We start from the raw sequence: 26,274 nt of genomic DNA on the forward strand, positions 1-26,274 counted from the left end.
GTCACTGACAATGTGTTAAGGTATAAAACCAAACGATCCTGCCAATTAATTCTGATTTTGCAATTCAGGGCTTATCCAATTGGTTTATAACTATTCATGAGTAGAATCATTATAAATAATTGAAAGATGGAAACTGAACAAGCGATTAAAACATTTTCAAAGTCACCAATGTAAACTGGAAATTTATTTATTCAAAATTAAATTTAAAAATGTAAACTTCACATAGTGTCCAACTCTGCAATCCATTATAATTACTTGGTTCTAGTCCCTGAATTCAAATCGCTGATTTGGTACCTTAAACGGTTCGGACCAAACGTTGCTCAATTAGAATGCGACAGCATGTGAAAAGACTGCAGCTATATTAAAAGACCTTGTCTATTTGCATGGTATCAAAATACTTCTAATCCACAAATATTGGCCGAACCCAAACACACCGATATTCACAATAGGATTCTAATTCTTGTTACATGATTTTCACAGCATAATGTTCAACCAAAACTTATTTTCTCAGTGAGAGAGGCAAATTAATTTTGAATAAAGCTACAACTGGTACTCCATAATCACCAACGAGATGCAACATCTTCAGCGGAAACAAAATAGCCCGAAACAAAAACAAATCATTTCTGCTTCAATCATTTTCTGAAAACTATATTATTGGTTTGTGATATTTAGAATCTGTCTTCATACTTTCAGTTTTACAATATTTAACGAATATTCAAGTTCACGTAATTCCTCCACTCAATCAGCAAATGTGATAGTCGGAGATGATTTTCGTCAATGTTAGGTATAGTTTATTTTAAATGAAATTGAGCTGAGACCTGCTCTCATCCGAGGCCAGAATGATTCTGCACCTGAGGCCACGACTTAGTGTGGCTGCTTTTACTTCCTTTAACCAATTATTTCATTCGTCCAACATGTTGGGGTGAAAGGTGTGAAACTGATCTTTGGCAGCCACATGAAAATATGGGGAATTTGCAAGCAAGTTTGTACTGATGTTAAATGGTGCAGAGTCTAAGGTGAAGACATTTTTTTTTAAAAAAAAAGGATCGTTATGCCGTCTTCGTCCATATTAAACTGATTGAATTTAAATAGGGTTGGATTTCACAGAAGCTTAAAAATGTGGTTAGTTAGAAGTTGACAGTAGAGCTGCCTTGGTCCGTAAGAAGAACGGGTGAGTTAATATTTCATTAGTATTACCACTTATTCATGAAATTGGTTTTTCATAATCACTGGTAGTTTCCTGAATCCCTCAAAAGAAATCGTTCTAAATTTCCAAAATGCAAAATAAATTCGAAACAGTCCTGTATGTTGAGCTCCAGAAATAAAAAAAACAAACATTCAATCACCATCAACCAAAGGTGCATTCAAACTAGATCACAAACAGTTAACCTTTCTACAAACTGCAAGGATTCACACGCACGGACACACCCACACACACACGCAAACTTATTTGAGCAGAGCCATCATTGTTTTAGTATGGGGGCACTTTATCCATGTTATCATCTTCATCCAGGGACTACCCTTCAGATCCTGACCATTATTCCATCTCCAACTAATCCCAACCGTCCCGTGCTGCTACCGACCAGGCCTTCTCTACCCCATTTTGTCCCTTCTATGGCTCATTTTTCATCTGGGCCTATTCAATACTCCGTTTACAGTTTAGAAAATCCGCGTAGAGCTTTGTTCTCGTACTGTCCAAAGGAAACTGAGTTCCTCGTCTAACTTTCCCTTTGTGTTTTTGCCTTTTTCACTTGCCCTCAAAACACCTTTCTTTCTTTCTGCCTTTCGTTGACTAACCCCTTCACACCCTCCGATCTCTGATTCAGTTCAGCTTTCTCGTCCTTGTCCTCAACCCATTCAATTTCTCCTTCTATTTCCACCGTTCCCTTTATCAAAGGTGATGGCTTTGTGTTGTCTGTGATCCAGTAGGTAGAAGGTTGTCCAGTTCGCCTCAGTCTTGACTCAAATAAAGAATAGCTTTCTGAACTCCACTTTCCACAGAGTGCTTTTTTTGTTCTTTAGCAGCCTGCCTGGTCACTCCAGGTGCCTGGTACGATTTTTATCAGCTTTTCTACCTCTCATCTGAAAAAATGTTAATATTTCTGCCTTCCATTCCCTTTTGTACTTCCTCTTTTTAGTTTTACCTTTTGTTTGTGGTTCTTAACTAAAGTGAGCGGTATGGTGGCACAGTGGTTAGCACTGCTGCCTCAAAGTGCCGAGTGCCCGGTTTCAATTCCCGCCTCAGGCGACTCTCTGTGTGGAGTTGGCACATTCTCCCCGTGTCTGCGTGGGTTTCCTCCGGGTGCTCCGGTTTCCTCCCACAATCCAAAAAAAAGTGCAGGTTAGGTGAACTGGCCAATCTAAATTGCCCGTAGTGTTAGGTGAAGGGTTAAATGTAGGAGTTTAGGTCTGGGTGGTATGCGGGTCGGTGTGGACTAAATAGGCCGAAGGGCCTGTTTTCACACTGTAAGTAATCTAATCTAAAGTAAACCCTTCCATTTCAACCTATTTATATCAAAGGTGCATTCTTTGGCCATTCCGATAGAAATTTCTGAGTTTTCTCCCCATTTTTCGGTGAATTTACAATATTATTTCTTGTGACTGGGAACTTCTTACTCAATATTTCAACTGTTATCCCTTTGGTGATGTTTAAAATTACATCAGTCCAGTTATCATACTGTAATTGTCTTGATACTACTTAACAGTCTCGTGGCGCTTGGGAAAATGTGGTTATTCTCAGTTATTTTTACTTTAGTCATCTATTGCCAAATTGCTGGCATTCAGTTTTAATCAGGATCAATAATACTAACGATGAAGTAGTCTTTCCTGACTTGTTCTGCCTGTATAGAGCCCTTCTATTTCCAGACCGGTATCCATAAAACATTCCTCCCTGACTGCGCAAACACCTTAATTCCCTGCGGCATTATTCGCAATATCATCCTGCCCTGACCGTTCAGACTCTCTTTACCGGCACAGTAGTATCCACAGGGACTTTCCAACCGTCCCATTCAGACCTGCTAATTTCCTAGTGCGGCATCTGCAGGATGGTCCAGCCTGACTGTTCAGACGCTCGTTACACGCAAGGTGGTGTCCACAGTGATTTTGTAACACTTCGTGTAATTCTATCTCAGCCAATCGCTTTGCTCTTCACTTAATCACACCACTTTGCAGTATTCCTGAATAATCCTCTGCGTCTCCTGAAATTTCAATTTACTACCGGACTCTTTGGTTCTTTGGATCAGAGCAACCTTTCAGCTGCTTTTCTGCACGTCTGCATCCCCGAGATCATCCCTTGCTCAACAGAATTTAATCCAAAATATCAGAAAAATGATCATATGTATTTAAGCTTGGCCAAACCTAATTCTGTCAGGCTCAGGAGGGTCCCCAATCGACTGGGAAGCGCCGTCTGCCTGCTGCCTCTGTTCAGAAGTGTTTTGTTTACCCCGAGTCTACTCGCAGCGCCAAATTTGTTGTCGAAAGTTTGTATGCAATGCTCTGTGACGTTCACAAGGAGGCACAGAACATTCATCGCGAATTTGAACTTTTACTTGCAGACAAAAGCTGAAACAATCAGACAATTGCTTCCTGGCTGCCCCCGATACTTGGGGCTCACTACTTTTTATAATTGTCTAGTTGCCGTGCTTATCTGGTGTCATGGTAATAACCAATCACACTAGCTTGCAATGCTTTTCTAAATTAATTATCCTCTGCCGCAATGGACTTCTACTTTACACTTAACCTATCACATTATACTATCATCATCTAGCACATAAACTCACTTATCACGTGATTTGATTAGCCCACCATATCGTGTTGCCATTATTGACAGAATTAACTCATCTATTGCTCATTTGTTATATGATTCTATGCATTGCTCCATCAAGTTAAACATACAACTGCCAAACTAATTTCCACATTACATGTTTCTATGCATTGCTCTATTAATCTCATTATACAACTGATAAACTAATTTCCATTTTACGTTACTCTATGCATTGCACTATTAGTCGAATTATACACCTGCCAAATCAATTTCTTCATCGACATCTGCCTTTTAAGTAAATAGAAGTGTCAAAATATGATCCAGCTTCATTTTGATCAGGATTTTTTTGCCTTTCCCATGGCTTGGAAAGGAAAGGACTTTTTTTGTGATGCATAACAAACAAACCTTTAATGTGGAATCTGTTTTTCTCTGTAAATGAGCAATTCTTCTGTAACTAGATTCGACTTTGCCTCTGATATACGGCGTGTAATATATGGTGAGAAAAATGCTGACAGTGCCAGACCGTCAAACTGTCTTATATATCGGGACTTCAGCATTGTTGCTATTTCGGAGACATGGATAGAGCAGGGTGAGAAACGGATGCTGCAGGTTCCAGGGTTTAGATCTTGAATTAAGAACAGGCAAGGCGGTAAAAGAAGGGGAGGTGTGACCTTGTTAGCCAAGGTCAGGTGGCTGAAAGAACGTTTGATGAGGAATCGTCGACTGAAGTAGTGTGGGCTGAGGTTAGAGGAGAGGTCACACTGCTGGGAGATTTTTATAGGTCTCCGCAGAGTTCCAGGGAGGTGAAAGAGAGGATTGGCAACAGTATTCTGTCCAGGCGAGAAAGGAAAAGGGTAGATATTATGGAAGACTTTAACTTCCCCAATATTGACTGCAAATGCTATAACCTAGTTTGTCAGATAGATCAGTTTTTGTGCAATGTGTACAGGAAGTTTTCCTGACGCTTGTCGAAGGAGCGACAAGAGGGGAGGCCACATTGGATTTGCTGTTAGTTAATGAACCAGGCCTGGTGTTCGACTTGGTTGTAGATGAGCACTTTGGAGAGAGTGACTATAAATCAGTTACGTTTTGTTTAGCGATGGAAAGTGGTAAGAACATGCCACAGTCAAGAGTTATCGATGGGCAAGGGCAATTGTAATGCGATTAGGCAAGAATTAGAATGCATAGAATCGGTAGCAAAATGCAGGGAATTCATACAATGGAAATGTGGAGCTGGTTTAAAGAATAGATGTTGCGTGTCCTTGATAGTTATGTCCCTATGAGGCAGGGAGGCAGTGATAAGGTAAGGGAACCGTGGTTTACTACAGAAATTGCATCTCTTGTTAAGCAGGAGAAGAACGCTTATGTGTTGATGAGGCAAGATGGTTTAGATGAGGTAATGGAGAGTTACAGATCAGCCAGGAAGAATTTAAAGAGAGACTTAAGAAGAGAAAAGAGAGGTCACGAGCAGTGTATAGCAAATAGAATAAAGGAGAACCCGAAAGCTCTCTGTAGGTATGTGAGGAATAAAAGGATGACTGGGGTAGTAATAGGGCCAGTCAAAGACAGAAACGGGAAGTTGAGAGTAGACCCGATGGAAATCGGAGAGGTTGTTAACGAACATTTCTCATCGGTTTTTAGTCCGGAAAAGTAGAATATTGCAGAAAAGCAGAATGAGGTACGAGATGTTAGACTGGAAATGACTAACGTTAGATACAAATAGTTGGTATCAAGTCGAGAAGGAGTGAAAGTAGACAAGTTCCCTGGGCCGGTTGGGATTTATACGAGGATTCTCGGTGAAGCTAGGGAGGAGATAGCAGAACCTTTGGCTTTGATATTTAAGTCGTCATTGTTCACAGGTTTAGTACCAGAGGACTGGAAGATTGCAAATTCTGTGCTCTTGTTCAAGAAGGGCAGTGGAGATGACCCAGGTAGTTATAGACCAGCGAGCCTTACTTCTGTACTAGGAAAGGTTTTGGAAAGGATTATAACAGATAAAAATGATGATCATCGAGCAAGCAACAATTTGATTTCAAGTAGTCAACATGGTTTCGTCAAGGGCAGGTCGAGTCTCACAAACCTCATTGAGTTTTTTTGAGAAGGTGACCAAGCATGTAGATGAGGGTAGGGCAGTTGACGTGGTATACATGGACTTCAATAAAACCTGTGATAAGGTTTCACATGGTAGGCTGTTGGAGAAAATGTCGAGGCATGAAATTGAGGGTGATTTAGCAGTTTGGATTAGAAACTGCCTTTCTGAAAGAAGGCAGCGAGTGATGGTTGATGGCAAATACTTTGCCTGATGTCCAGTTACTACTGGTTTGCCACAAGGATATGTTTTGGGACCACTGCTGTTTGTTATATTTTTTTAATGACTTAGACGCAGGCATAGTTGGATGGATTAGTAAAATTGCAGATAATACAAAAGGCGGTCGAGTAGTGTACAGTTTGGAAAAATGTTACAGGTTGCAGCAAGACTTGGATAAACTGCACAATCGGCCAGAGGGGTGGCAAATGGACGTCAATGCAGCTAAATGTGAAGTGATGCACTTTGGAAAGAATAACAGGAAGACAGAGTACTGGGTCAATGGAAAGATTCGTGTTAATGTGGATGTGCAGAGGGATCTTGGAATCTATGTACATAGATTCCTGAAAGTTGCCAACTCCGTTGACAGTGCTTTTAAGAAGGCACAAGGTGTGTTAGGTTTAATTGGTAGAGGGGTTGAGTTCTGAAGCCGGAATATCATGCTGCAATTCAACAAAACGCTGGTGCGGCCACACTTGGAATATTGTGTACAATTCTGGTCACCACATTTCGGGAAGGATGTGGACGCATTTGAAAAGGTGCAGGGGTCCTTTACCAGGATGTTGTCTTTTCTGGAGGGAAGGTCTTATGAGGAAAGGCTGAGAGACTTTGGTCTGTTCTCATTGGAAAGAATAAGGCTAAGAGGGGTTTGATAGAAACATACAAGATGACCAGAGGATTAGATAAGGTAGACATTCCTCATAGGATGATGACATCAGCTTGGAGAAGGGCAGCATAACTACAAATTGAGGGGTAACAAAGATGTCAGAGACAGGTTCTTTACTCAGAGAGCGTTAAGGGCGGGGAATGCCCAATCTGCCAATGTAGGCAACTCAGCCAGATTCGGAAGATTGAAATAATCCTTGGATAAGCACATGGACGATGATGGGATATTGCTGGGGGACGAGCTGAGAATAATTAATAGATCCACGCAACATCGATGGCCGAAGGGACTGTTTTGTGCTATATTGTTCTGTGTTCTGTGTTATATGTTCTATTGTCCCTTCTAACAGGTGGCTATGCTCTGCTTTGTGTAAATGTTATTTCTGGTATGGATCGATTCGCATCCATTGAAAGCTTGATTTGTCTCTGATAAAAGACGTCTTTATTTCTTATATGTGGTGGATTTCCATACGTCTCGCTAATGTACGCTCGAGCTGCTTCTGAATGGCTTGATGCATTTCTGATGCGTGCTCCGTGTTGCTGTTGATTTATCTCGTGCCTGCAGTCGCCAAATCTAAAACACCTTATTTCCTTTAATTGGCACATATTGCCCTTGTTTCTCATTTTCGTTATTGCTTCGATCTCTCGAAGCAGCCGTTATGACTGAATATAATATGTGGCATTTTGCCCTGTCCCAAATTGCAAGAATACCTGTCTCAGTCATACATGCCATTCCAATATGCTGGTGCCTGTAGGAACAGAGACAGCCACTGCAAGAATCTCTGAGCAGCGACGTGTAAGAAGACTTGAATATGTTACGAAATGTTTTTGCCCTTATTTATTTTTCAAAGAGAATTACAAATTTCACAGAATATTATGATGGATAATATCTGGTGAGTGTAGTTTGTCATCTACAGTTAGACATTTCTACGCATTGCTGCCCAGTGTACCTCACCATTGAGAATAAACTGACAAAAGGTGATATATTTGGATAAGCTGGCACCATCTGGTGCTCTGGTTGTCTGGACACCACAGCCAGTTCTCTGAAATGTTGACGCCACTCCTTTCAGCGAGATGGTCCACAAAGAAATTCAGGTTTATCCGAGAGAAGCCAAGTGTCAGGTTTTCCTTTCTCAAAATCACTCCTGACTACGTACACCAATTAACTTTCAAATGACAGCCCTCTTGGGGACTTGGACTACAATATGAGAAACAGAGATATGACTATTGATGCTGGCCTTCGCGTGTATCTCAGTTTTCTGATGGTTGGACCATAAACAGTGCATGGGAAGATTGGGAGGATGGCAGAAGCGATTTGTAACCTTCAGCTCAAACACAAATTACAGTTAATTCTTTGAGAAAATTGAGTCAGTAAACTAGCTCAGCTTCTGTTCTGTAGTCACTGGTAAGGCTCAGGACTTTGCTGAAAAATTATATGATTCATTGCAACAAAATGCTGACACTGACAGAGGGTCTAATCACAACAGAAAACGTCACACTAATGTAGATACTGATGCCCAAACAGGCTCAGAACTCACAGAGGCATTGATTCAACCAAAGGCCTGGAAACCTGCAGAAGTCTAGGCATTATGGAATTTTCTGAAACTGTTAGATATTCTGATATTTACATAAATACTGACGGTAATGCATATTCTGACTGTAACTAAGACCCTAACGTCAATATAGATCTTTACACAGGTAGCATCAGTCTGAGTTAAGCTACTTGTTTAAATTTTAAATTAATGTTGGAAATTATGTAGCAGTCAACAACTAACTGTTGCTTTGGCATTTTCATCGTCTCAACCAAAGAAGTTGTACATGCCTTCCAATCAGAAATCTCATTCTACACAGACCATTTGAATATATCTTCTCGTTACATCGCTGTTCTAACTCTAACAAGACTCAGGTAGTCTCCGTGCAAGTAACACACGATTGATAGAGACTGATTTCTCTCTCTGAGGCTGCATTTGCTGGACAGTCTTTCCGGTAAGGGTAAACCTGGAGAAGGATTGATTGACCAACCAGTATTTGGGATCCAAGGAGGTGAAGAATGCAGGTGCTGGCTTTTTGGCTTTTAGAATCTAAGCTGCTCAACAGCAACCACATATTATTCTGGGCAAATGCAACAAATTTGGCCCATTGTCTTGTATAGTTGGGCATTGTACGTACACATTTAGATTGTTTTCGGTGTTCTGAGGTCCCCTGTCTCATCCTGCATGACAGGCAGACTGTTCTAGATTCCGATTAGCGTCTGGCTTAACAAATAAAAAGATTTATGGTTCTCAGATTGCCTTGTACCTTTCGACCCCAGTGGTAAACGTTTGACCATTTCGTTATTGATCTCTCTTTCAAAAGAAAACTTCGTTGGTGTCAAATCTATCATTGCACCTTCTAATTTTAAACATCTTATTTGCAACTGCCCTATATGCCAACTTCCCCACTTTATTGTCTGCCCACGGACGTCTGGGATGGGTGGCATGCTTTTTGAAGGTCTACCATTCATTATGTATTCTCTTGCCTTGTTTGTCTGCCCAGATAAAACACGTCACACTTATTCTGCTTGAATTTTATTTTTAATGATACATCCCTTATGACAAATCTCTATGTCCTATTGTGATCTCTAGTTATTCTCCTCATTATTTACCACCGCATAAAAGGTTTCATCATCCGCAACCTTACTTATCAACTCTTAGACATCTAAGTAGAAGTTGATTACATATAGCAGACAGAACAGGAACACTGACATTGATCCCGACAGAACTACCATGGAGACAGATGAATGAAGGAGTCAGCAATTGAATGCAATCAAATAGTTTGGATTCTTCTCCATTGACCTGATGACCTCAGGCATTTGACAGTAAAGCATCCATGTTGAAGAGTCACAGACACCTCCATTCTGAGTGTAACTTTCTGTGCTTTCTGGTGGGTCGGTCATGTGAATGTGAAATTGCTAGAAATTTAAAATCAGTGCCAAAGACATGATACTGAACGTATATTTCAGTGAAATTCCTCCTACTTATAAAGTCAAAGATGCAGTGTGTTCCATTAAATTTCTCTCTCCTCATTTCCAGATCAAATGTCTAGTCAATACAGTCAAGAGACGAATGAACTGCAGATGCTGGAATTCAAATTAGACACGCAGGAGTCTGAACGAACACAGCAAGCTAGGCAGCATCAGGAGGTGGAGAAGTCGACATTTCGGGTTCACCATTGTTCAGGACTGGGTGTGGTATGGGTGAGCTGCAGCTGAAGGGGTAGCCAGGGTCAGAGTGGTGAAGTGAGGATACATGATGGAAGGTAATGTGTGTGACCTGTTTAGTTAATGGGATGAATGAATCCAGTTGTTGACAGCGAGAAGTGGCAGTCAGGAGAAGGGGCTGGGAGGGGAGTCGGGAGATTGGGAGTGAGGTTAGTTGGAATTGTCAAACTCAGTGTTGAATCCTCCGACCTGGAGAGTGCCTAACCTTAAGATAAAGTGTTGATTCTCCAATTGATGCTGCGGTTTGTTTTGGACATGGAATAGGCCAAAGATGGGCATTTTGGAAAGTCAAAGGCTGGCGAATTGAAATGGGCAGAGACTGGGAAGTCCGGTCGTCCGCTGCGGACCATCCCATGAAATTCGGTGTGCTGTACCCTAAGTTTGGACTCTGTCTCCCCGATGTCGAGAGGACATCATTGTGAGCTTCTGATGCATTATCCTAAGTTGGAAGAGAGGCAGAATATTTTTTGTCTCATCTGGAAGGTATGTTTGGAGCCCTGGAGGGAGGTGATGCAGGTGGCATACTTGCATTTGTTTGCATTTTCCTGGTTGCAGGGCACGTTACCTGAGGGTTCAGCGGGGGAGAGAAGGTGCAGTGAACTAAGGAATGATGGAGGGAACGGGTCTTGCAGAAACCTAACACGGTTGGGGACAGGAAGATGTTCCTGACTGTGAGGTTTGTTTGGGTTCGTGGTTGTGTTTGAGGATAATGCATTGCAGGCGGAGACTGGTGGGGTGGTAGGACGATATAGGACACTCTTTTCTTATCGTGAATGGAGGGAGTGTGTTCAGAGTGGTGGTATGGGAAAGGAGGTGGTGCGGTGGAGGGCTGTATGGATATTCAAAACAGGTCGACACCTGGGATGCTTGCGATTGGTACGTGTCTGCATCCAAGCAGATGCAGCGGATTTGGAGCAATTGTGAAAATTGGGATGGAGTTATTGCAGAATACGTGGTGGGAGGAGGTGCAGTTCAGGTAGTTATGGGTATCTATAGTTGACGTCCGTTTGATTCTGTCACTGGAGATGGAAATGGGGTGGTCGAGGAAGTTGTAGGAGGGCTGTGAGAATGATCAAGTGAATTTCATAGCGGTTTGGAAGTTGTGGGTGAAGTCGATGTTCTGTTCCAGGTCAGCCTGAGTGTAAGACGCTGTAGCGATGCAGCCATCGATGTAACCGTGGAAGAGTTCGGGTACAATACCTGTTAAAATGCTGAAGCGGGAATGTTTGATATGACCGGCAAATAGACAGGCACAACTGGGATGCATACAGCTACCCTTGGCTGGGGACATATCACAGTCAAGATCAGGTACAATATTTCAATAACAATCGATGTCATTGATTTTCTGACTTGCAACAGGGCTTGTGTGCTGTAACATTATCCAGAAAGTACTAATTAGACACACTCATGCAAATTAGAAACTGCAGAATGAAAGAGCTTTGAGAAACAAGGAAATAAATAGACACTCCGGACCATTGTGAAACAAATGACGTGCAGTTATTATTATGCAAATCTAAAGTTACCCTCACTGATGGACTGCCGTTGTTTCGTAGTGTGAAAAGGTCGCTGAGCACAGTCTTGAAAAGAAAATAATGAAATAGTCAGAGATTATGCGACAACTGTAGCAGGCTCACTAATTCTTCTTTTTGTTGAGTTGTCAAAACTGGCAGAAGTAGAATGTGGAATGGCAAAAGGAAGAAAGTCGATCTTCGTTGATGGAGGAGCTCAGGATTTCCCCACATACTTGCTCTGTAAATATTGCATTTACTTTTCTTATCTTGGCAGAATATTGAGAGAACAAGAACAATTGCCTATTGATATGGAATTCAGAACTAAGGGATTTTACAAAACACGTTCAAGAACACATTCGAGTAAAATACATGAAAGTGAAAGATATACAATAGACAATAGACAATAGGTGCAGGAGTAGGCCATTCAGCCCTTCGAGCCTGCACCGCCATTTAATCATGGCTGATCATTCCTAATCAGTATCCTGTTCCTGCCTTATCTCCATCACCCTTGATTCCACTATCTTTGAGAGCTCTATCCAACTCTTTCTTCAATGAATCCAGAGAGTGGGCCTCCACTGCCCTCTGGGGCAGAGCATTCCACACAGCCACCACTCTCTGGATGAAGAAGTTTCTCCTGAGCTCTGTCAAAAATGGTCTACCCCGTATTTCTAAGCTGTGTCCTCTGGTTTGGCACTCACCCATCAGTGGAAATATGTTTCCTACTGCCAGAGTGTCCAATCCTTCCATCATCTTACACGTCTCAATCAGATCCCCTCTCAGTCTTAGAAACTCAAGGGTATACAAGCCCAGTCGCTTCAGTCTTTCAGTGTAAGGTAATCCTGCCATTCCAGGAATTGAACTCGTGAATCTACGCTGCACTCCCTCAATAGCCAGAATGTCTTTTCTCAAATTTGGAGACCAGAACTGCACACAGTACTCCAGGTGTGGTCTCACCAGGGCCCTGTACAGCTCCAGCAGCACCTCTTTGCTTCTATACTCAATTCCTCTTGTTATGAAGGCCAGCATGCTATTAGCCTTCTTCACTACCTGCTGTACCTGCATGCTTGCCTTCATTGACTGGTGTACAAGAACACCCAGATTTCTCAGTACTGACCCTTTACATAAATTGATTCCATTGAGGTAGTACTCTGCCCTCCTGTTCTTGCCACCAAAGTGGATAACCATACATTTATCCACATTAAACTGCATCTGCCATGCATCTGCCCACTCACCTAACTTGTCCAGGTCACCCTGTAATCTCTTAACATCCTCATCACATTTCACCCTGCCGTCCAGTTTTGTATCATCAGCAAATTTGCTAATGTTATTGCTGATACCATCTTCTATATCATTAACATATATTGTAAAAAGCTGCGGTCCGACCACTGATCCCTGCGGTACCCCACTGGTCACTGCCTGTCATTCCGAAATGGAGCCGTTTATCACTACCCTTTGTTTCCTATTAGCCAGCCAATTTTCAATCCAATCTAGTACTTTGCCCCCAATACCATGCGCCCTAATTTTACTCACTAACCTCCTGTGTGGGACTTTATCAAAAGCTTTCTGAAAGTTCAGGTACAATACATCTACTGGATTTCCCTCGTCCAACTTCAGAGTTACATCCTCAAAAAATTGAAGAAGATTAGTCAAGCATGATTTCCCCTGCATAAATCCATGCTGACTCTGTCCTATCCTGTTATTACTATCCAGTAGATCTCGTAGATTATCTATTTGTTCAGAACGTCTAAAATTGTGGAACTCCTGAACAGAAGGCAAAAATCAACATACTGATTGCTTGGCACTGAGTAACACTGGGAATACAATGCGTTGTGAAACGGTCATTTTATTTAAATATAAACTCACTATGTCACCAACAAAGAATTATTGGAAGGTTAAATTGCACTTCAGGGGTGGAGTGTAGAGGACCCAGGCTACATTGAAAGCGCATTTCCTGAACTTGGGGTGACCCTCATACTGACACACATTCTTAAACTTAAACTGTCTCTGAATCTAAAAGAGACTGTGAAAGTATACAGACTGGGATCAGACAGTGAAATTTGTGTACACACTGAAATGAATAGATTCCCTTAAACTAATGTTTGTTCTTAATTTAATGCGAAATTTGAAAAGTATCTGCCTAATATTGTAAATGAAACTTTTGCTGAAACGAACAAATCTCCTACATTTAATAAATACTGTTGAAACGACAGTCAGTGACACATTTCTTGAAACTAACGCCGGCCCCAAAACAGAAAATAAGACAGCAGCTGAAAGTAATGAAAATCTTGTAAAGTTGCACTTCATGAATGTGATACAGATTCTAAAATTGAAACACTGAAAACAATAAACACTCGGAAAGCAAGGGAAAGAAAGAAGGTCGATGTCTGTTGAGCAGGGAGCTCAGGATTTAATGATTGGCATTCTCCGTAAATACTGGGATTTGGTTTATTTTTGATTGCATAATATTGAGAGGAATTGTGATTTGACATGTTATTCGGGAATAAAGGACTGCATAAAACACATGCGGCAAGAAATGCAAATGAAATGCAAATAAATGCAGAGAGTGAATGGGCTGCTGGAGAACCTGCTTTTTTCAGAACATGTAAGATTGTGAAACTCCAGAAAAGTAGGCAAAGTCCAACAGACGGACTGCTCTGCATTGAGTACCAATGGAAACACAAAGCCTCGTTAAGTTGTGATTATATTTAAATGCAAACTTGCTGTGTACCAAACGAAGAAATTCCAAATTGTTTTTTAGACGTGGAGTGGTTCGAGGAGTGAGGCTAAATTGACAGCACATTACCTGAGCGTATTGTAAAGTAATACTGATCACTCGTCAGGAGCCAATGCAGACGAGTCGAAAACATAGTGAAATTGATATGGACTATGAAATGGACATATAACCTGAAAGTAATGCAGATCCTTAAACGAATGCTAAACCTGAAAGGCATACAGTGCCTGAAATTAATGAATAGCCTTAATCGAAAACAAAATCTGAAACTGATATCGACCTTGAAATTATTACTGATGCTGACACTATTAAAAAAACTGAACCTAATACTCCTACTGAATCGAATCGCGACTGAAAATTGCAACGTAAGTGACACAGGTCTCGAAACTAATACACACCCTAAAACAGAAACTTCTTCAAAAATTGAAAGTGATGTAAACCCTGCAATGATGCAGTCCATGAAAGTAATGCCGACCGTATAACTGAAACTGATACATACATTGAAAATAATAAACACTTTAAAAGCCTTGTATGGAAAACAGACCGTGAAACTGATATGGTACTTGAATCAAATTTAGACATTAAACGAGAAAACAGCCCCTTACGCTGATGCACATTTTAATCAATTACACATCCAAATGCAGACACTGAAATACTTACAGATCAGAAAGTAATACGTCTCTGAATTTGATGCACGTTCAGAAACAAATGTAGACCCTGTAAAAATATTACAGACCCTGAACCGACACATATTCAGAATTATTCCCGGCTCTGAAATTGATACAAAGCCTGAAGACAATGCAGTCTTTTCAACTAAAGCACAACTTGCACTTAATAGAAACTGCAAAAATGATAACGACCCTATTACAGACAGGCGCTAAAACTTACACAGAGTCTGAGTCGAGAACAAAGCCTGAAATGTATACCATCCTGAAATTAATATATACCCGGGTGGTAATGTATTTTCTGAAAATTTGAAATGTCTTGAAACGGACACGCTCTCTGGCACTATTTTACACCGTCAGGCCCCTAGTATCCCAAACGCAGCAAGTACTCAAGTCTGCTGCCCGATGTACTGGCCGTTACAAGTGCCAGATTCGCGGCCATGCAAATTCAGGAAGGCTGGACGGTGCTGGCAACAGCATGGTCATGTACTCTGCCAATTCTAATATTCCTGCATCATTTGTGTGAGGGTGTGGATGTGTGGCGGTCGTCAAATGAAGCGGACATTAGGATCAAGTACAACCAAACAACACGTTCCAACGCCAGGAAAGATTTGTCATTGTTCTCTTTCTGTATGCCATTTCATAAAAAATATTTAATTTGCATTGAAGTTGCCACAATTTAAATCATTGCTTATGTAGCCAACCAGCACTTTGTTCAGAGTCTTCTGAGGATGTAGTGTGAGTTGTTGTGCAACTGGCACAATGCATAGCAGAAGTTTGATGGGACTAAAAAGGTAGCAGCTGAACTGGAATTCAGCGAAACTGACTTCAAAAGAGACAGGTAAGCGGGAATGAACTAAAGGAACACGCTAACAAGCTCATAAAGCTGTCACTTATATTCACTTGTTTCGGTGATGGGAGAACTGCTTATTCTCTACCGATTGAAGTCTTTGCAATTGGAGTTGTTCTCAAAGATTACCATGTAATGAAACAGTAAATGGAGCTGGTTCATTGTTTAGAACATAGCATTCAAGTCAGTTGAGGTTCTGGTAATTGTGATGTTCGGACCACAATTACCTTGCAGTAACTGTTACGTGTACACATGAGATGGAAGTTGTAAGGACGTGAACAGATAGATGCTCAAATGTGAGAGAGGTGCTTCTTATTCTGTTGATGATAAAAATAATGGAGAGAGTTCGATCGCACCCTGTCTGTGGTTGTTCCGGTGGAACACAGACGTACATCTCATTTTTCCTGCAGTTGCCCCAGTGAATGTAAGATGGGTTGAAGCCACCCACTCATAGTAATTCGTATTCAAGGACGACCAATCTTTAATTAATCTCCCATAATGTCGCTCTTCATTGACACTTTCTAATAGTAATTCTCTGTTCCCATTTACAGATTATCACACCGTTGCATGAGGACTCTACTGCTGGTTCTCGTTTTGATGTGTAAGTTCCTGAACATTCATTCAAACTTCACTCTGTTTAATTGTTTTAATCACGCATAAACATAACCCATGGTGCATTTGTGATCGTATTAAAATACCTTTTGTATTTTCAGTGCTGATAGGAGTTAATCTTACGGAAAAAAAGAAACAATTATGTAATATACTGAATGGGCAAATTGTCAAATTGTCTCCCTTGTTATTAACAATTAGCATAAAATTTATAATTATTTCGGAAAGAGCACTACAGTATCCATTACACTACACTAGATTCCAGCGAAATGCTTAAGAAGAACAGGAAGCCAACTGGCATGTCGTGACTCTGCTGTGTCTCAGAATGTGTCCTTTGCCAAGAACCAATTTTCTGCAATCACTTCATCACCCTTCACCTCACCTGTTCCGATATGCATCCAATTCCATCTCATAGAGCAGATTGCCACTGTCCCCATTAGACTCTTCGGCAAACGTTCCTGATACCAATAGCTGCGGAGAACAATGTATCTGCATTTCAGAATATCATTAATTTACCTTATAGAGGTTAATAGAATTCTGAGAAGCATGGAGAGGATAAATTGACAACGTCTTTTTTCCTGGGTTGGGGGAGTCCACAACGAGAGAGCAGAGGCTTAGAGTGAGCGGGGGAAGTTATAAAAGGGACCTAAGGGGCAGCGTTTCACACAGGGGGCGGTACGTGTATGTAAATAGCAGCCAGAGGAAGTCGTGGAATCTGGTGCAATTGCAATTGCAAAATTTAAAAGGTATTTGAATGTGTATATGAGTAGGAATCTTTTGTGCTGGGTAGGAATATGTGCTGGGAAATGGGACTAGATTGGGTTGGGGTAACTGGTCGACATCGACGGGTTGGACTGGAGGGTCTGTTTCGGTGCTGTAATCTCTATGACTCAATGACTCAAGCAACTGATTAGATTTTTAGATTAGATTAGTTACAGTGTGGAAACAGGCCCTTCGGCCCAACAAGTCCACACCGACCCGACGAAGCGTCACCCACCCAGACCCATTCGCCTCCATTTACCCCTTTACCTAACACTACGGCAATTCACCTAACCTGCCCATTTTTGGATTGTGGGAGGAAACCGGTGCACCCGGAGGAAACCCACGCAGACACAGGGAGAATGTGCAAACTCCACACAAGGAGTCGCCTGTGGCGGGAATTGAACCCGGGTCTCAGGTGCTGTGAAGCAGCAGTGCTAACTACTGTGCGACCGTGTCTCCCACTTCATTCTTGTTTTCAATATTTCTGTCAATACGATCATTTTCTCTCGTAATCGACACTGTCAAAACCACTCGTGACTTTCAATGTTTTTGTTCAAAACTGCACTCAACCTCTACTTCGCAAATGACTACAATTGGAACTTCAGTCGTTCCAGATTACTGTGTCACTCGTCCCTGCTAATATCAATTATAGTTTTGATGCTTCTGGCAGCTCATGTTGCTATGTCAAATTCACTGTTCTTTACAACATAATATTAAACAGTTTTTTTTTTGTGACCCTCAGTCCCAAACAGCAAAATCGCTGATCCATGTGTGAACCACACAGTCTTGGACCCGACCAGGAGGAGCAGAAAATTGAGTATAAAAGAATGCTTACACCGAGATGAGTGTGGTAACAATCTCCAACAGGGATGGTACATCTTTAATAGGTAAAGAGTGAGCTTTCTTGGAACGTTAGTATAATTGTAAAAGGCGGGGTGATGGCTCACTGTTTGCACTGTCAATGGTTTCATTGTCCTCGGCACCAGTGTAAAGCTATGAGGGGGGGAGTGAAACAAAAACATCTGTAATTCCGGAAAACTAAACTTATCTCCCTCATTGTTGAAACTGAAAACATCATGTTTCGCAAAGAGAGAAACATAAATGTATTTTAGGGAAGGATTCGTGATATTTTTATAAAATTAAAAGCAAACTCGTTCATAATCATGTGTAACTCTGTTTTAAACATTTATCACACCACAATTGAAATGCAGCACACATTTCCTGTCTCCATAGCCATCAGTTAATTTACAGAAAGAGCACAGTCCACAGTTTGGTGCTCCGCATTAGGAGCACAACATTTTGTTTTGGTCTTGATGTTATTCTGGTTATGCAAACGCGGGGCACCTACTCTGGTATTCACGGTCTTTCATTAATTTACACGAAGAGAACTGTGTTCTCTTTGAAAGTGATTCAACCAAGCATTAATGAGGCAATCGCTGTGAGGGTTAATCATGAATCTAATGGAGAATTCTGAACAGACTCCTCTATCAAGAGAATAATTTGAATGTTCAGCTCACGACCACAGGGACGGGTATTGACTTCAACTTTTGTTACGTGCTTACTGGAATAAAGATCGTAAAACATTGAGGATAAACCAGGATAGTTTAATGTTGATGAGAGGATATCTATAGATCATGCTTGAAAGTTCGTGTATGTGTGAATAATTGAAAAAAAAAACAGTGGATAGAATGTCCACTTTCTATGCAAATACCTGAACCTGAGCCAAGGGCTAACAGTATATATTCGGGCTGGAGGGAAATATTTCATTCAGAGTGCATGTTTTCGAAAGGGGCACAGATTGTGGAAGTCTCGGACATTTTACCAGTCAGGTAATATATGTGATCAGATCAGGAGCTGACTCTGTAATTTTTATTTCAGTTCTGGTGAATGGATGATGCCAGAGAATGCTATCCCAATTGATCACTGCTGCACAAGGAGTACAGGCTGGTTAAATGGTATAACCACCTATTTATCTACCATATTTAATTCTCCATTACGCACTGTTCATTTTATCTTTTAATCATTTCCGATTAAAACAAAAGGAATTGCAGGTCGCCATCCCTCCGTGAGTGAAGGGGAGGTAACCAGGACTATCTGTTTTAATTGGAATAATAATAACTGCTCCTCCAGCCAAGACATCATCATCAAGAAATGTTCCACATTCTTTGTGTATGAGTTGAAGCCGACACAATTCTGTAATGCTGGATATTCTGCAGGTACGTCATAAGTAATTTACCACCCACAGTGTGGTTCTGAGATTTCACGCGAGTCCGTTAGAATGTTACAAGCACTCCTTATTCGGTAAGCAAAAATGAGATGAGATACTATGTGGTCCTGTCCCTAATTTCTGGAAAACATAAGTGCTCTCCATGTCACTCACTCTCTACTTCCATGGGAGCGTACAGAATACAGAAGAGACCAAGTGTCCGGTTGTAAGTTTGCTCGCTGAGCTGGTGGGTCTACATATACTGGATTGAAAATCTGCTGGTGCTATTCGGATGGGGTTAAACTAACTCACCAGGAGAATGGGAACCTGAGGTGTAGTTCCAATGCACAGAAGGATGAGAGTAGGGAGGACATGGACAGGATTTCGTGGTCACAGGAATGGGCTGGCAGGTAGCATATTGGTTTGAAGTGAGTCTTCTTCAAAGCCATAAGTATCCGAAATAAGTACGGTGAGCTTGCAGCATGGATAGGTCCCTGGGACTTCAATGCTGTGGCTATTCGTGGATAGAGCAGGGGGTGGAATGGAGGTTGTAGGTTCCAGGGTTTAGATCTTCCATTCAGAACAGGGAAGGAGGTAAAATAGGGTGTGTGGGAAGTGTGGCCTTGTTAGTCAAGACAAGTATAATGGTAGTCGAAAGAACTTCTAACGAGGACTCGTCTATTGAGAGAGCATGGGCTGTGGTGAGAAACAAGAGAGGAGAGGTTACACTGCTAGGAGGTTATTTATAGGCCTCCGCAGATTTCCAGGGATTAGATTAGATTCCCGATAGTGTGGAAACAGGCACTTCGGTCGAACCAGTCCACACCGACCCTCAGAAGAGTAACCCAGAAAGACCCATTCCCCTCTGATAATTGACCTAACACATTGGGCAAGTTAGCATTGCAAATTCACCTGACCTCCACATCTTTGTACTGTGGGAGGAAACCTGAGCACCCGGAGGAAACCCACGCAGACACAGGTAAAATGCGCAAACTCCACTCAGACAGTCACCCGAGGCTGTAATTGAACCTGGGATCCTGGTGCTGGGAGGCAGCAGTGTTAACCACTGAGCCACCGTGCCGCACCTAATATGGAGTAGAGTTTCGGCAAAACGATTCTGGGTAGAAGTGAAATGTACAGCGTGGTCATTATGGGGGGCTTTAAATCCCACAGCATTCATGAGAAATGCTATATTTCGAGGATGTCGGATGGATTAGTTTTCGTACAATGTGTGCAGGCAGGTTTCCTGACACAGTATGTCGAAGGGTCGATAAGAGTGACGGCAACAGTGGGTCGAATACTTGGTATTGGACCAGGCCAGGTGTTTGATTTAGTATCAGGTGAGTACTTTGGAAACCGACCATACTTCGGTTTCGATTAGTTCAGAGACGAAGATGGATAGAACATGCCACAGGCATGATACAGATGGTGGAAGGGCAATTATAATAGGATGAGGCAAGACGTCGGATGCAAAGAAAGGGGTAGCAAAATACAGGGATAGAGATATTCGAAATGTGGAGCTGGTTTAGGGAACAGATATTGCATTTCCTTAATACATATATCCCAGCCAGGCACGGGCGAAGTGATAACATCAGGGAACTGTGGTTTACTAAAGGAATTGCATCGCTTGTTAAGCGGAAGAAGGAGGCTTATGTGACCATGAGGCGACATGGTTCAGGTCAGACGACGGAAAGTTGCAAATTTGCTAGGTAGGATTTAAAGAGAGAGTTCAGAAGATCAAAGAGAAGACATGAGCAGTCTTTATCAGGCAAAATAAAGGAGAACAATGAAGCTTTCTACAATTATGTGAGGAAGAAAAGGATGACTAGAATCGTGATCGCGCCATTGAAAGATAGAAGTGGGAAGTTGTGTGTGGGCTCTGTCGTGATCGGATTGCAGCTCGTCAACATGGTTTCATCAAAGGCAGCGCAAGTCTCACCGACCTCATTGAGTTTTTTTTGAGAAGTTAACCAAGCATGTCGATGAGGGAAGGGCAGTTGACATGGTATACATGGACCTGAGGAAAGCCTTTGATAAGTTTCCACATGCTGGGCAGTTGGAGACAATGCAGAGTATGGAATTGAGATTAATTTCGCAGTTTTGATTGGAAATTGGCTTTCTGCAAGAAAGCAGCAATTGGTGATTGATGGAAAATATTCAGACTGGCGTCAGCTTCCTAATGGTGTGCCACAACAATCTGTTTTAGAACCACTGCTGTTTGTAGTTTTTGTAATAGAGTTGGGTGCAGGGGTAGGCGAATGTGTTAGTAAATTTGCAGATGACTTTAATGTCGTTGGAGTAGTGGATAGTTTAGAATAATGTTGCAGGTTTCAGGACGACTTGCATGAACTGCAGAATTGGGCTAAGAGGTGACGAATGGAGTAGAATGTTGATAAATGTGAGGAGATTCACTTTGAGAAGAATAACAGGAAGACCGAATACTGGGTCAATGGAAAGATTCTTGGCAGTGTGGATGCGCAGATGGATCTTGGAGTCCATGTACATAGTTCACTGAAAATTGCCAGCCAGGTTGTGCTATTAAGAAGGCATGCATTATGGTATGTTTCATCGGTAGAGGGATTGTGTTCCGGAGCCGTAATGTCAAGCTGCAATTATGCAAAACGCAAGTGTGGCCGCACTTGGAATATTGTGCAGAGTTCTGGTCCCCCCATTACAGGAAGGATGTGGAAACATTGGATAAGATGCAGAGGAGATTTACCAGGATGTTGCGTAGTCTGGAGGGAAGGCCTTATGAGGAAAGGCTGAGAGACTTTAATTGTATTCTCATTGGAAAGGAAAAGGTCAAGAGGGGATTTGATAGAGGCAAACAAGACGATCAGAGGATTAGAATGGGTTGACATGAAAGTCTTTTATTCCAGTGATGATGCCATCAACTTGAACGAGGGGTCATAGCTACAAATTGATGCGTAATAAATTTAAGACAGAAGTCAGAGGCAATTTCTTCACTCACAGAGTGTTAAGGGCATGGAATCCCCTGCCTGCCAATGTAGTGAACTCACCAACATTAGTGAGATTCAAACGTAACTATAAGCACATGGATGATGATGGGGTAGTGTCAGGATGGGTTTAGACTAGTTCATAGTTTGGCGCAACATCGAGGGCCGAATGGCCTGTTCTCACTCCATTGATCGATGTTCTGTGTTTTATTATTTTTTTCTCTAACGTTTCGTCAAATGTGAGCCTTCGTTCAACTAATGGTGTTCTGTCCCAATTTCTGTTTATTTTCTTGGTCTGTTAGGTGGGTGACATAACTATTGTTTCTTTTTTCTCAGAGGTTGGTAAATGGGGTCGAAATCGATGTTTTTATTGGTGGAGTTCCTGTTTGAATGCCAGGCCTTTTGGAATTCCCGTGCCTGTCTTTGTTTCGTCTGTCCGAAAATAGATGTGCTGTCACAATCAAAGTGGTGTCCTTCTTCGTCTGTGTGGAAGGATCGTTGTGATAGCTGGTCATGAATGTTGATACCTAGTTGGTGTTCGTTTATCCTGATGGCTATTTTCCTGCTTGTTTGTCCGATTCAGTGTTGGTAGCCCACAAATCTACCAATGGAATGAAACTGCTACTGATGAACCTAAAGGACACTTTACGACCAAACCCTAATTCGAGTGTCATTTACAAAATGCCCTGCAAGGGCGACATCAAACACTACACCCTTCAGCCAGGAAGAAATCTAGCCTCCTGGATACACAAACACCTACTAGTCATTAAAAGACATGATCATCTATAACTAGTATCTTAACACATGGATAAAGAAATACACGACATCAATATCACATCCATCCTCGGACAGCCAAATGTAAACACGCACGTGAATTCTGCGATCCCTGGCATTCAAACCGAAACTCCATCAATAAGCACATCTGTAGTAATCCTATATACCAACCTCTTCGGAAAGAACCGGAAATGATATCACCCACTTTAACAGACCAAGACACGTAAAGAAAAAGCAGGACAGAAGACAGTGCTTCAACAGAGGCTCACTGATTATGTTAAGCCGTGTGGTAATGAACCAGCTGGTCACAAACCTACCAGCGCAGGGCGCAAACTGCAACCTGAACTTCAACCTGATATACAAAAAGTCCCAAAAATCGCAAATTCCAAGTGTAATTCTGAGCAGTTCAGATGAACATCTGAGATAGAGTAGAACTTGGCGGATGCTGAAGTGAGGAAAAATGAATCGGCAGACTGATACGAGAAGGATGTGTAACTCATCCAAGTGTGAAAGAGTGCGTGATGGTCGAGCGGCAAAATACTCCAGCCCAGTTAAAGACTGGAGTAGAATAAAGCGCGTGACGGGAGTGGGATGTTGTCAATGAAAGGAATGGAATATAGTCCCCGAATGGAGGGTAATGCTTATACTAACGGTAACAGAATACTGTGCATGCTTGGACTGGGATATTGTTACTGATGGGAATATAACACAGTGTTTGAAGATGTGGGATGTTGTGACTGGCATGGGAGGAGTGATGAAGTGAGTGCCTTAAGGAAGTGAGATTGAATTTTGGAGGAGAATTTGATGTGTTGACCGACAAGGTTAGAAGACCGTGATGAAGGTGAATGGAATTCAGTAAATCAGACAGCAGGATGTCTTGACTGAGCGGGTACGACCTCATGACTGGTGGAAGTGGGAATCAGTGTATTAACTGAGTCGAAATCGTGAACTGGGAACTGAGAAGTCACATTTGACAAAAATGGGATTTCGTGAGTAATGTAATGACTGAGGTGATCGGGATGAAGCGAAAGAGTGAGTTGAATGCAATGATGCAGGAGAGAAAACACAGAGTAAAAGATTCCAGTCCGACCGCAGAGGTAATTTGAATAATGGCATATCACCACCTTCATAATTCTCCAGTCCTCCAAATAAACCCGTAGTCTTGAATATTATGACACTTCAAATGCTGGTTCACTGCATTTTACCAGTTCAGATGTTGATGAGCAGAAAAACTCCCAGCCAATGTATTTCAAATCCCAATATTGCTTCTGTCCATATGCTTTAACTCCAAAAATCTCCTCAGCCTTTACTTTGCACTTGACAGTTGCGTCATTTGTTACATTATTTTCTATGAAGGGAAAGAGGTTGTCTTTTTTTCAGCTTGTCGAAGCCCTCTCTTATCTCAACCACGCTGTCACGACTAATTCAGCACCTTCCTCTCCAAAGGGAACAACTCCAGCGTATCCAAACTTTCTATATAGCTCTATTCAAGGCACCTTTGTGGAAAATATTCTGTGCACCGACTCCAGAGCAATCAAATCTTTCTGTCGTGCATTGTCCAGTATGCTCACAGTGCTCCAACAGTGACTGAAACACAGTCATTTGCATCTGAAATCTTATCTCCATGCATTTATGAGCGAAAGAGCATCTGGGAAATTGAATTAACCAATGTGCTTCTTTAATTTTCTCGTCAACCTGTCTTGACACATTCAGGAATCTGGGTCCACATACTGCAAGACACTTCTTTTCTTCTTTGATTCCGAATGTCCAATCATTCATTACGTTGTGACACGTATTCTTCCTTCTTGTAAATTGGACCATCACACATATGTCAGTTTTACATTTCATCTGGCACACAACCGTCGACCTGGCAAAGTATTTGTATCCATGTGTCACTGAATAACGTGTTCCTCAATGTACTTAATTGGCCAATCTTTGTATCATCATAATTTAATAAAGCTCCTCAGTGCTCACACATTCAAATTTGAAGGTACAAATCTATTTTACTTAAGAATATGAAAAATAAGTGAACCAGCAATGATCACTGTGGTACACACTGCTGTCAATTCAACATCAGACCACCTTTCTCCCATCATTCTGAAAATCGTGGAACCTATCTGTTAAATTTGCCGCGTTTTTACATTTTTACCTAAGTTTCCCATGTTGGATCTTGTGAAAGTTATTGTAGAAATTATTATAAATTATATAAAATAACAAGCATTTTGTTACCTCGTAGAAATATTCCTGTAGGCATTTTTTATAACATCTCCCTTTGGCAAAGTGGCAGTGAATACCCTTTCAATGTTTGGTTCGCCAAATGAAAATTCATTTTATGCTTCACTTGTTCTTTCTTCAAAAGCCTTCCTAATAATTACATGAGGTTTACTGGTCAATTGCTCCCTAGTATTTGTTTACGAGATTATTGTCGAATGGAAGTTTTGGCGTTAGTCGTTCTCGAATCTTCTTTCATCCTCTCTACGACACGATCTCAAATGGAAAATTTGGCTCAGGCAATTCGAATTAACTTCCTGAGCAACCCTATTGTTAAAAACTGAATATTTGACCACTGTTCAATTTTTTAAAAAGTCCTCCCATACCTCCTCGCCTCTTAACATATATTCCGACATTTTGTGCTTGTATTGTCCTCCTGGTGAAAAAAAATACATTTGTAAAGTAATGTTTCAGCGTTTTGCCAATGTGCTTCAGTTAAAGCAACAATTGCCACCTTCGTCCACCAACTCCTTACCCAGAATTCATTTTATTTTGATATATTCATAGAATCTGTGTATACTCCCCTTAATGTTACCCGCCAGAGTTATCTTATGCACTTGTTTAGCCCGATTAACTCTCTTCTTTCTCATCCATCAAACATTTCTCCGTGTCGGCATTGACGTGGTTCTGGGAATTTCTTGTCAATTTTATGACACCTGTGCTCTTGTGATGACTTCGGGTTTGGCACTGCTCTGATTTTATCATCCGACCCCACGAAGAGTATTTTATTTAGACATGCAGTGCAAGTATGGAGTGAGTTCTTTTGCGAAGTAGATGCATTATCTAATGATTATGTAACCTTTCAAAACAGTACACGATGCATCACCTGTAAGCTCATATGCCACCATCCTTTCTCCCTATTGCAGAAAGAGTACCAACTCAAAGACACAAGGATCTATCGACAACATTTTCGAATGACATTGCCTCGCCTGACTCTTCAGGGTCTGA

The 26,274-nt window shown here is 41.6% G+C and overlaps 1 protein-coding gene across 1 annotated transcript in view; it reads left to right on the forward strand.

Moving 5' to 3' along the window:
- The first annotated feature begins 16,095 nt into the window (after positions 1–16,095).
- The window catches only part of LOC122552147, a 36,836-nt gene continuing 26,657 nt past the window's right edge, over positions 16,096–26,274 (forward strand). Inside the window, exon 1 of the mRNA XM_043694648.1 lies at positions 16,096–16,171. The gene's annotated coding sequence lies outside the window, so the exon portion shown is untranslated. The remainder of the gene's footprint in view (positions 16,172–26,274) is intronic.

Source organism: Chiloscyllium plagiosum, chromosome 8 (assembly GCF_004010195.1).
Source record: "Chiloscyllium plagiosum isolate BGI_BamShark_2017 chromosome 8, ASM401019v2, whole genome shotgun sequence".
Taxonomy (NCBI): domain Eukaryota; kingdom Metazoa; phylum Chordata; class Chondrichthyes; order Orectolobiformes; family Hemiscylliidae; genus Chiloscyllium; species Chiloscyllium plagiosum.